The 12,353-nt window shown below is 41.3% G+C and overlaps 1 pseudogene; it reads right to left on the reverse strand.

The window, feature by feature from the left end:
- Positions 1 to 543: 543 nt before the first annotated feature.
- On the reverse strand, positions 544 to 12,118 carry LOC131220002 (probable methyltransferase PMT2; annotated as a pseudogene).
- Positions 12,119 to 12,353: the final 235 nt, after the last annotated feature.

Genomic DNA, 12,353 nt, shown 5'->3' on the forward strand with positions numbered 1-12,353 from the left:
TTAGATGCCAAGCATCTCAGCCCTCTATCTGTTTAGGGTTTTTAAATAAAACCATGACCGGTTTCGGTTCCTACCCACCGTATTTGGAGGCGGTTTCAGCCAGAGCAAATCCAGACCACTTGTTATTGATCCAAAGGTTTAAGAACATTAGGGAAACATTATAAGAGAGGCTGGGATCGAGCGCAGACCGATCCTACCGCCCTCTCCTGCAACAACCCTAGAAAAGAGCCATCTCCTTCACCAAACGAACCCACCACCTAAACCTCCCAGAAGCTTCGAACAATCACATAAGGGTCGAAGAGCCCATCTCTATGTTCCGATGGGCCCTTGGACACGTGGAACTCAAGTAGAGCATCTTTGTATGAGGGCCTGGGAAGAAGAGGAGCAATGGCTTTCTTGAACGTCTCCTCCTTTTTACTCCTGGTTTCTGTTTCCTCTACTTTTCTACCTTCTCTCGACTTCTCTACTTTTTATCCATATCTCGTAATAAAACCTATAAAATCAAGTATGCAGTTTTTAAATAAAAGTGGGAAAGATAGATTTTTAATTTTTATCCATTATTTGTAATAAAACTAAAGTGTTTTTCTCTGGAATGGTGGGCACCACGTTCATAACTCATGATTTAGAGGATTCAAGGGCTGTTGCGAAACTTCCAAGGCCCGCATTCATATCCATATCATGTTGCGGTGTCTCCCCTTGTCAATGTACCTATTGATCTTTTTATAAGCTTGGACATGTTTCTTCCATAATCGCTTGTCCTCCATATATGACTTAGTAGATACCCTAGGGACAGACCCACTACCTATTCTGGGAGGGACAACATTATACCGAGCTGGGGGAATGTCTTCAGCTCTTCCCCAGCAACTTCTTTCGGGCTAGCTGTTAAACTCTGGTAAAGGAGTTACACATGCTTCCATCTTCTTATATCAGACATCATCAGCATTTGTGGATTCATAGATGGTAACACGAGCATCTTGTCTCCCAGGACATGAGGCGGTATTTGTTCTCTTTCTCCATATGGTGATTTCACCTGTAAGACCCGTGTCCTAATCCGTACCATTTCATTAGCTTCCGCGGTCCTTCCGGTCAAATTCCAGCAACCTTCGCACCGTATTCGGTGTTTGCGAACGATCCTAAGCCAGGTCCCGCACACCGACGTCAACTTGATCCGAAACTTATGTCTTGGCGATCGCGTCGTCGCCGCGGTTCCAACGCCGTGACTTGCGCACCGAACCGATACCCAGGTAAGAAGATGCCGATCAGCGTTTATTCCGAAGAAACACTGCGCGTTGCGGATTTCGAGGGAATCTCTACTCAATTAGTCCCACTAATTAACCATAAATGCAACCATACCTCAAAGTACTTCACCCATTCCCTCTTTTTCCAAAAGTCCACCATCTTTCCACCTCACCATTCCTCTTTTTCTCATTTTCAACCACAACCATCTCTCTTCTCCACCAATTTCAAACTAAACCATACCCCTCATCACTCCTTTCTTACAACCATCACTCCACCCATCCCTCCATCCATTATTTCTATCTCTCCCTCTCATTTTCTAGCAATTTTTCCAAATTCCATGAGAAATTTCACACATCCAACACACTCTCTCAACTTCAAGTGTGGCCCACCCTCTCATCTCCAATCTCAACCATTCATCTTTTATCAACCTCCATTAAAAGTGAAGGTAAGGAGCTAAGGAGTCCAAGGGAGCAAGGAGAAGGAAGATAAGGTGGGTGATTGTCATTATTTTAAATTTTAGGGCCCACTTGTTGGTGGGACCCATTTGGATGTATGTGATTTAATCAAGAGGGCCCATAGTGGCGGGGTTCCTCTATCTCACCGTATGTCTCTCTCTATCTCTCTCTTTCTCTCTTTCTTTATAATGGTGTGGATCCCACCAATATGTGTTACATCTACTCCGTCCATCTACATCAGACGGTGTGGCCCACTCTATTACAGGCGATGGTCCACACCATCCACTGTTTAGATGGGTCCAATGCATCACATATATATGTATATATATGTATATATTTATATGTGTATATTTTATATAATATATAATATATATAATATAATATGTATTTTATATATATAATATAAGATATATTATAAGTATATGCACATATAGTGGTGGGCCATGTCTACGTGGGACCCACCACAATGATAAGAGTTGAAAATCGTCCAGCGTCCCTGGACGCTGGACGTTGCAAACGTTACCTTATTTAAAAAAAAAAAAAAAGAAGAAGAAGGGGAGTGGTGGGCCACTCATGCAGGCCCCACCTTGATGTATATGTAAGATCCAAGCCGTCCATGTTGTTCCTCAACTCATTTTAGGCGTTGAGCCGAAAAATGAAGTTGATCCCATTTTCTGGCGGGCCATACCATGGGAACTAGTGGTATTACCCTTAAAATCCACCGTGACCCTTCTATTTGCCAAAAATAGGGCGAATATTGGACTCCTTGGGTCGGTCTTAGACCAAGGAATCCAATGGTTGGTGTGGATCTTACTAAAGCGGGCCCCACCTGGGAAAAACCGCAGAAAAACCCCGTTTAAAAAAAAAAAAAAAGAACCAGCAGCAGCAGCCGCTGCCACTGGCAGAACGCGCAGGCAGCGCCTGCGCTGGGCTGCCTGACGGACGGACGTGCTGGGGCTCACGGCCCCAGCTGTGGGCCCCACCTTGGCTCCTTTCGACCATCAACATCGTGCATTCGATGGGTACCCTCGGTCCACACGTCCACCCCAAAAATCAGCCTTATACTAAACTCAGGTGGGCCATACCATTTAAAATCATGTGAAGACATGCCAAAACATATAACATCACTTGGTGGGGCCTACCTAATTCTTGGATGTTACTGAAATTTGGTCTGGACTGTTAGTCCAGTGAGACACACAAAATGGGTGGGCTGGATCTGTGGACCACATCACGGTGGGCCTTAAGTTTGGATGGCCTCATCAACGTCAAAAGGCAAATAAACGTTACTGTGGTCCCTGGTCTACGAGACCTTGTATGCTGGGTGGAGGCCAGATAAATGTTCCAGTGGGGCCTCCTCCACCACGTGACCCTTGTGATCAGGTTAGATAAAAAAAAATAAACATTACGGTGGGCCCCTTCACCATGTGGCCCAATATGTTGTATATATAAAAAAAAATAAATAAACATTTCAGTGGGCCCATTTTGTGTGGCAAATAAACATTTCAGTGGGCCCATTTTGTATAAAAAAAATAAATAAATAAATATCAGTGGGCCCTATCTAGGCCCACGTGACCTTATGAATAGATTGGGTGATAAACAAATATTGTAGTGGGCCCTACCCTGGTCCACATGACCATATGAACAGTTTGTTGGAAACTAAACATTATGTTGGGCCCTAGGTGGTTTGGGAAATAAACACTACTGTGGGCCCCGGTCTGAATGACCTTATCAATGGGTTGGATGGGAATAAACATTATGGTAGGCCCCGCATGGGACCCACTTATGTATGTATTATACACCATACCCTCCATTAGAGTGGGCTCCATCATGATGTATGTGTTTCATCCAACTGTCCAACTGTGTTGGAGATAATTAAGGCCCATTGTGGAGGCCCATCTTCATGCATTAGTGGTCCTTGTTGAGGCCCACCTTGATTTGTATTGGGCCCATATTATGAGGCCCATTGAGGCCCACCTTGATATAGATATGGGGCTCATGTTATGTAGCTCATTTGATGTATTTGGGTCCTTGGGTCAAGGCCCAATTAGATGTACAAAAGGCCCATTACAATATGTGATTCATGGAAGGTCATTCGTTGGGAGCAATGTTGGTTTGATGTCCACATTGAATGGATAATGTTGGTTAAATGTCCGCATTATAGCTCTCCCTAAGGTCCTCTGATAGGCCCAAACTTGTGGTAAGTAGGCCGTCTAGGCCCATCTCCATTATACCTAGAACCCATCTCTTATTACATGTTTAGTATAGATGCATGATTCATGATCATTCGCACCATATGTATGCTTGATGTGAGGAATGACCGATCATAGCATATACCTTTGGATAGACTGTTTATGGGCTCCTTGATAGGCGGAGTTGCCTCATATAAGTGCATGGTATATACAGGGCTGTTGCATGACTGATAGTATGATTCATGCACTTGCATTTGTGTGATTGTAGTTACTGTATGCCCTAGCGACATCAGGGCCATAGCCTCCACAGATACATCGTGGATGGCAGGATTGGAGACCGAAAATATTTGATTCTAGCATACGGGCACCATAGATGTCCCTGGGTGAAAATCTCTAAACCCGATGGTACCAGAGGATGACTCCAACGTCGAGACCGAGTGGATATACGAGCGCATGAGGGCCGAATACCAGGAGGCCGCGTCTCCCACTGTGTCGTGGTCGGTTGGAAAGGAGTGTGGCCTTACTCGCCCGAGGGTAGGGGGCAATACTAGGCTGAGTTTGACCAGCTCGCGAATGGGTCCGCTATCGACGTGCCGGATAGGTATTGGCAGACTATTGGCCAGGCGGATAGTGAGGTTTCTTACGCTCACTTGGACTGTGCGGCTAGGAGAGCGACAGTGCCATTTGGAGTGTATTGAACCCCGGTGATTATCCAGAATGAGAACTGTACTGATACATGATGAGGATTGGCATGCTTGAGTTGCATCTCGCATCGCATGGCTGTGTTATGGCCGATAGCATTCATATCTTGCACCGCATAGCCTTGATACGGCTGATTGCATTCATGTGCTCATCACCATGATTCCGCATTACTCTGACCTTGCATTTTGAGCACGTTTATATTGCGCACACACTTACACCACCCTCTAAGCTTTCCATAAGCTTATGCACGATTGATGCGTGCAGGTGACGCCAGGACGCAGTCATAGTCTCGCTGTAGTTGGAGCGTGCAGCAGAGCTTCTGGAGTTTTGTTTCTTTTGTTGCATTGTATTTCCCCTTTCTGCCGCATTGTACTCAAAAGTTTTTGATCATAGTGGATTTTGTGGTGGTGTTCTTGTGGTTATTGTTTGTGGGTTATGCTTTTGTTATGCTCATTATGAATCAGACTGATGATTTGAAATCCTCCTTGTAGTATCCCAGGATCGGAACCTGGTGAATGGGTGTCGGGATCCGAAAATGGGGTTCTACGGAGGCTGTCAGCGCCGGATTCGGTGATCGGGAATTTTGTGAGCCCGGTTTCCGAGTTCGGGGCGTGACATCACCCTTCTCAGACTTCTTGTCCCAGCAAAGAAGTTTGGCAACCTCTTCAATCTTTCTTTGCTCCTCCTGGAGTTCTTCCTTAGGATGTTGACAAGCCTATTCTTCCAATTGATGGGAGGACCTGATAGTACCCAGTACCCACCGGGCCTGAGAATCCGATCCAATTCTCAACCGTTAAACTCTTATAGGGACCATTTGCATAGAATACATAGTCACGACTCTTTGGCCATGGGAATGGGGTCACATAACCTTTGGATGCAGGGATAAGGCAACGCAGTTTCTCATTCTCTGGAGGGCAATGCCTCTCTCTTTAATTCATATTTTTCTCTCGGGAAAGTCATGGCCTGCTTTTGATCTTGGCATGGAGTATAATCAGTATAGCGAGCATCGCATGGTTGGATAACTTCAGTTTTTGATTCAGGGACATCAATGACATCACTTGCGCCACTCTGGTGGGTCTTGAAATTCAAGTTGGTCAAGATGATCTATGTCACCCTTTCCAAAACCACTCTTCTGCCATGCACCCAAAATATAGAAAAAGCAGCACAGACCGAACATCGATAAGACATAGACATCATGGTGGGCCCCACGTATATTTCAGTCTCCTCTTGTTTATACCTTAAAAAAGTAAATGTCAAATCAAACATCAATAACAACACTATAATTATCCAGTGAAATAATTATTACTCACTTGCACTGTATTTACCAAATGTTTGGAAAATCAAAAATGCCCTTATCTTGTATGAATATTTATATATTGCACTTGCATATCTTTTCATGTTTACGGATTGTTTATGGACTTAAAAAAACTGGTGGATGGCATGAATAAACATTAAGGTAGGCCAACCATCAGGAAAAAGCACAAACCTCACAACTGCGTCCAACGTCATATGCGATCCGAGTATTAAAAAAAAAAACTCTTTTTATAACTTTCTCACAAACGCCAATGCGTGCAGATTGTTTGGAGCGGATAGAAGAGAGAAGGGAAAAGAGTAGACTTAATTAAAAGCAGTACAACAAAGAAGAAGATGGGAAAGAGAGAGGGAACTAAGAAGGCACTGTAGCAAAAAAAAAAAGAAAAAAGAAAAAAAGAAAAGCAACAGACAAAGCATGGAGCAACCAAAGAAAAAGAAAAAAAAGAGGTACATACATTTTTCTTTTTCATTTACTTCTAGGGTTATTGTGCATAATAGCCATTGGAGACTATTACCTAACCGTAATGTGTCGTTTTTACACCATCTTCATTTCCGACTGTATGGCGTAACAACTAATATATAATGGATTCGGCACACCTTGGCACTAACTGACTTGACTCTTGATATTCTCAATATGGTGGGCCAAGGTCAAAATCCCTCTCCCAATAACCCATCTTAAGTAACCATTTAGATAAATTAATAATTATAAAAATAAAGTGTCAACCTTTTTTTTAACTAACTCAGTGGTTGGGCCTATGACCATTTTGTTGGGAGAGATTTATCCAGGACATCAGATCCACGTAAATGGTGGGCCCCTCCATGAAGATCCTCAACTGGTAGGCTGTGCTGTTGAAATCAATGGATGGCCCAGGGTCAGACTCAGCATACACGTTTGGCCCATGTAATGAGTGGATCAACCTAATTTTCAAGATAGGTGATCCTCATGGAGATTGAAGAGCCCCACTGATTACATGGTTCAGAGATCTGACCTGTTGATGTGATGGGCCTCACCCAAAATGGCAATGCAATAAAAATTCCCCAAATGGGAAGATTGAAACTCTGGAGTGGCAGGCCTTTTGTTGAATAGACTGCTACATTTTTTACATTCTGAATTGTCTATTTGTCAGGTCACCTATTGAATGGTTGGGATTTTACCATTTATAATATTTATGGTGCATCCTCCATCCAAAGAGAGGACTCTGGTGACAATGGTTTAAATTAGGGAATGATGGTACTACCTGCTATATGGTTTTACAAAAACATCCGAACCCAAAAATATTATGCTGAGTCCTAATCATTTCTATTTTTTTAAAACCAATCGAGTTGGTTTAATCTTACACAATGTATGATATCTCTATAGAAAAAAGTTTGTACTTCTTCAATTTTGACTTAGGATGGACAACCCTTTCATAGCATCATCTTACAATATAGACTAATTACCACCTTTTAATGATTCGGATGGTGATTTTTTTTTTTTTTTTTTTAAAACTTCTTAGAGTTCTCACCATCCAAGCATATATGATCCGATGGATAATCGTATAGTGGAAAATTATACATCCTATGGTGGACCGACTGTTTGGACCATTTTCAGTTGCGTACTGCTCATCACACAAAAGGTCTCACTCTACATCTTGATGCATGGGTGTGATACATTGAAAATTGTAAAGTTGACTATTGTTAAATTTGATTGTTTGAAGGCCACATAATCTATGGTTGTCACACAAATGTGCTGGATTGGATCGAATAGTCACATGTAAAATGATATATGACATTGATTTGTGGTCGAGTTGTTTGATTGTTAGGTTAAAGTAAAGGATGACATGAAATTACCGTTGAATACATGGTTAAAACAGACCAAAACAATATTCGTACATAGCATTGCACTGGGAATCTCAACATGCATTATGGTTGCAGCCCAATAATGGTAAACAAGAATTTTAAGTACATTTCATAATAATCATTTCAAAATCAATGTATGAAATGCTTCTATATTTTGGCCAATAATCTTTAAATGTTCCAAGACAGTGTGCTCAACTTGTACTGATTCATACATTCACATTATGCTCATTTTAAAGGGTTAATAATATCTCTATTTATTTAATGCAGGATTATTTGGGAATGTAAATATTTGGAATGGTTGGTGTAGGAAAATGTCAGTAAATATTTTCTAAATATAATTTATGGTTGATTAATTGTTTGATACCGCTTGACTAAGACTACATATGATGCCTAATATACACTTAAAAAAATAGGGATTTTTCAATATGCTGGCATAACTTTTTGGCTATGGACCAAAAACCTTCTGCTTATTTCATAACCCACCCATATTTCAATAGCACAAAATTACCTTTTACCGCGCCTGCAATCTGCCTGTGGATTCACTGGCGTGCCATCCCTTGGAAAAACAGATGGTAAAGGTGGATTTCTCACAAACATACTTTGGCCCTACAATATTTCAGTATCGGTTGCGGCATTCAATTCCAAATGTTCAAGTACATTTGGCCCACTGGTGTTGTGCGTTCGCCTTAATTTTTTATCACACGCCCTAGAATGAGGTGTCAAAACAGATGGACTGAGTGTATTTGTCACAAATATTATTATGGCCCACCAATGATCGAGCAACTCTCACCTAATGTACCTAATGTCTGCGACTATCACACTGATTGGCCTTAAGTGGTGTGAAAAACAAACCTTGACCGTACGTGGGGCTCACTTTTATATTGTTAGAAATCCATCGTGTCCATCTGTTTTCTTAACTCATTTTAAAGTACGGGTCTAATACTAAGGTAGATAAAAAGCTAAAAGTGGAGTGAATTTGTCACAAACATCATGCTGGGCTCACCTAAGTTAAGCAACCGTTACCTGTGGACTTAAATGTCCACCAAACCTCTGAATCTCATGATGATTAACATTGATTGTGGTGCCAACCCAACTCAGACTATGCATGGTGCGACGATTGATGGTTTTTGGAAATCCACCCGGCCCATCTATTTTTTCAGCTCATTTTATGGCATGAACCTAAAATTGAAAAAGATCAGGAGCTGAAAATGAGTCTCAGGATGGGCCAAAATCATCCATTTTGTGAGATCATTTTAGAACATGATATCAAAAATGATTCCTATCCAAAGCTTATGTGCATCACACCGAAAATAGAAGCACGAACAATGATTTTCAGCCTTAAAACATTCGTAAGGTACAAATATCATATTGATAGTGTTATTTCCGCTTAGATAAACTGTAGGTACAAATATCATCTTGATACAAAACATCTGTTGCCTCCACAAAGTTCCGATGGTGGGCGTTCAATCCTCGCTATTTCATGTGGTAAGGCCCACATGGACGCGTATTGGGTCCTACCCCCACCTGTCTCTAGCCATGAAAGGGCAGTTATGTGGGCGAGCCCACTGGAATTTATTTGTTTATCTACGCCGTCCATCCCTAAGATCATTTTAAGTTATGTGCACAAAAATTAGGCAGATTCAACGCTAAAATGGTCCACACCAAATAATAAACTCAGTTGTATTAAATGTAGAGAGCATGAAATGCCTGTTCTATTAAATGCAAGAGTCATTTGTGGTGTGGTTCACTTGAGTGTTGGATTTCCCTCATTTTTTGTTCATACCTTAAAATAATATGAGAGAAGGGATGGACAGTGTAGATAAACAGATAAATCACAGTGGGCCCACCCACAGAATTGCCCATTCATGGCAAGAGACGAGCGGGGTAAGACGCACATTAGTTTTCGATGCCTAGTTTTGGAAACTCATGTTCTATTATGGTATGGAAATTTTAGGACAATTGTTTTTTAAATTATCTTTGTAATCATGGTGAGGATCTCCATCTAGTGATATTTTTGCCCGGTGGGCCATCCACAGATAGAGAAGTTCTGGTGTACATGAGGATCATAGCGTTGTGGGCCAGAAGAGGCGAGCCCTTAATCTAGCCGGGCTGGGCTGAAGCATATCCTTGCCTGGCCCATGAGCTCCAAGCATGGCCCAACCCTTGAATGTACGGCTGTAAATGGATGAGATTCTTGTCAGATACGGTACTATCCGTATCCAACCCGTTTAGAAGTAGGATAATCGGGTAAAATTCATGCTCGAACCTGATTTTCTCATGTCAGATTATATGGACAATCTGATAAATGGATACCGGTCATCTTTCCACCAGAGCATTGCCTAATTACTCCATCTGATTTTCAACGCTAGAATTTGAACCCTAGTCGGTTTGGTGGCCACTAGTTGGATGGTTAAGATCATCCTGTCAATGTGATTCTAGGACTCCATCTAAAGTGGGGCTAAGAATTTCCATCGTCTAGATTGTTTATCTTATTAGTCCCATCCTTGATCATAGATATCCTGTAAATCACCAATTGGAAGATCTGAGCCTCTGATTTGGTGGCCAATTAATTGAGGGTGAGAATGATTTCATCATTTGTCCATTTTCAAACGGAATTATTATTATTATTTTTTTATATAAAAAGAGGCAAATCTCAAATCGTAACTCTAAACAAGGAGAAAGGGAGTTTGGTAGTGGCCCAAAACCCCGTTGATTGCATAACCTATAAACTCTGTGGGCCCACCATGATGCATGTGTCTTATGCACACAGTGTATTCATTTTTTCAGCTCATTTTAAGACATGAGAACATAATTATCCAAAGCTCAAGTGGACCATACTACCGAAAACGGTGGGGATGATGACGTCCACCATTGAAACCTTCCTAGGCCCGCAGTGAAATATATATATATATATATATATATAAACCAGTTTATAAGGTCATATAGATATGGATGAAAGGAAAACACAAATATCAGCTTGATTCAATGTTTTTGTGGCCCTAAGAAGTTATCAACGGTAGGTATTCAATTCCCACTTTTTCCTATGGTGTGGTCAACTTGAGCTTTGGATACCTCAACTGTGGTCCCATCCACTAAAATGAACTGGTAAAACGGATGGTGTCCAGCATGAATAAGACACATGAATCAATGTGGGCCACACGATAATGGGTGTTACCCAGGTAACACCTAATCCACTCACACATCATGTGTTGTATATCCACACCGTCCATCCGTTTTTCCAGCTCGTATTAGGGCATGAGCGCAAAAATTAATAAGATCAAAGTTTTAGGTGGACCACATCATAAGAAACAGTGGTGATCGAACGCCCACATTTAAAAAATTCCCAAGCTCCACCGTAGGCAGATCCTTAATATTTATTTTCCATCCAACCGGTCGATAAAGGTCAAACAAACCTGGATGAGTGAAAATACATAAATCAGCTTGATCCAAAACTATCATGGCCTTCAAAAAAACGTTTTTAATGGTCATTCAAAACGTTTTCCATTAGTTAGTGTGGTCAACTAGATTAGATGTACTTAATTTTTGAAATAACATGCTAAAATGAGCTTAAAAAACGGATGGGGAGTGTGGATATGAAACAAATTAATCAAGGTGGGCCCCACATGGTAAGGGTAACACGAAGCTTGGAGTGAATGCGGATTGCGTGTTGAATAACTCAGTAGGCTCTTATGTAATGAGTAAACTCAGTTGGCCCACTGCAAATGTATTTGTCTTATCCACTCTGTCCATCCGTTTTTTTGGTACCATTGTAGTGGTTGAGCCCAAAATTGAGGTATATCTAAAGCTCAAGTGGACCATACCACATGAAACAGTGGGAATACTGATTTCCACCGTTGAAACCTTTCTATGGCAAAAGTGATTTTTATTTGTCATCCAACCTGATCATAATATCAAAAAGATCTGGATGAAGTGAAAACACAAATATCAGATTGATCTAAAACTTACGTGGCCCCCATGAAAATTTCAATGGTAGATTTTCAATTCACATTGTTTCCGGTGGTGTGGTCCATTTGAGGTTTGTATAGGCTTCATTTTTGATCCAACTACCTAAAATTATCTGCTAAAATGTATGGATGGAGTGGATAAGATGAATAAATGACTGTGGGACCCACAGAGTTTACTCTGTACGCAATCCGCTTCCCATTGCAACCTGCGTGCGATTTTTATTATCTATTTTAGTTTCCGCCCGATTTTAATAAGAAAATGAAGAAAAAAAAAATGATATAAAACGTTCATATATTTAGATTAAGGAAAGTGTTTTATTTCCTATGATAGACTTCTAGATGGAGTTTTACGTATTTCGGAGTCAAATGCCACCGTCTCCTCAATCATCGATGCCATCACCACCCGGACCAACATGGCCGCGTGTAAGGATTTTCAGATAGGAGAGATTAAATGAATTTTTATAATTTAGCTGATTCCACGGATAGACGTGAAACTTCCTCTGAATGTAAAATAGACATTCCTGAACAAGAGAAACAGATAAAGCTGTGGATGATGGCAAGGATAAAGCTGTGACATTAACAAAACGGGATGATGAAAGGGTAAAGCTGTGGATTATGGTAAGGGTAAAGTTGTGGCATTAGCAATATGG

This window comes from Magnolia sinica, chromosome 12 (assembly GCF_029962835.1).
Source record: "Magnolia sinica isolate HGM2019 chromosome 12, MsV1, whole genome shotgun sequence".
NCBI lineage: Eukaryota > Viridiplantae > Streptophyta > Magnoliopsida > Magnoliales > Magnoliaceae > Magnolia > Magnolia sinica.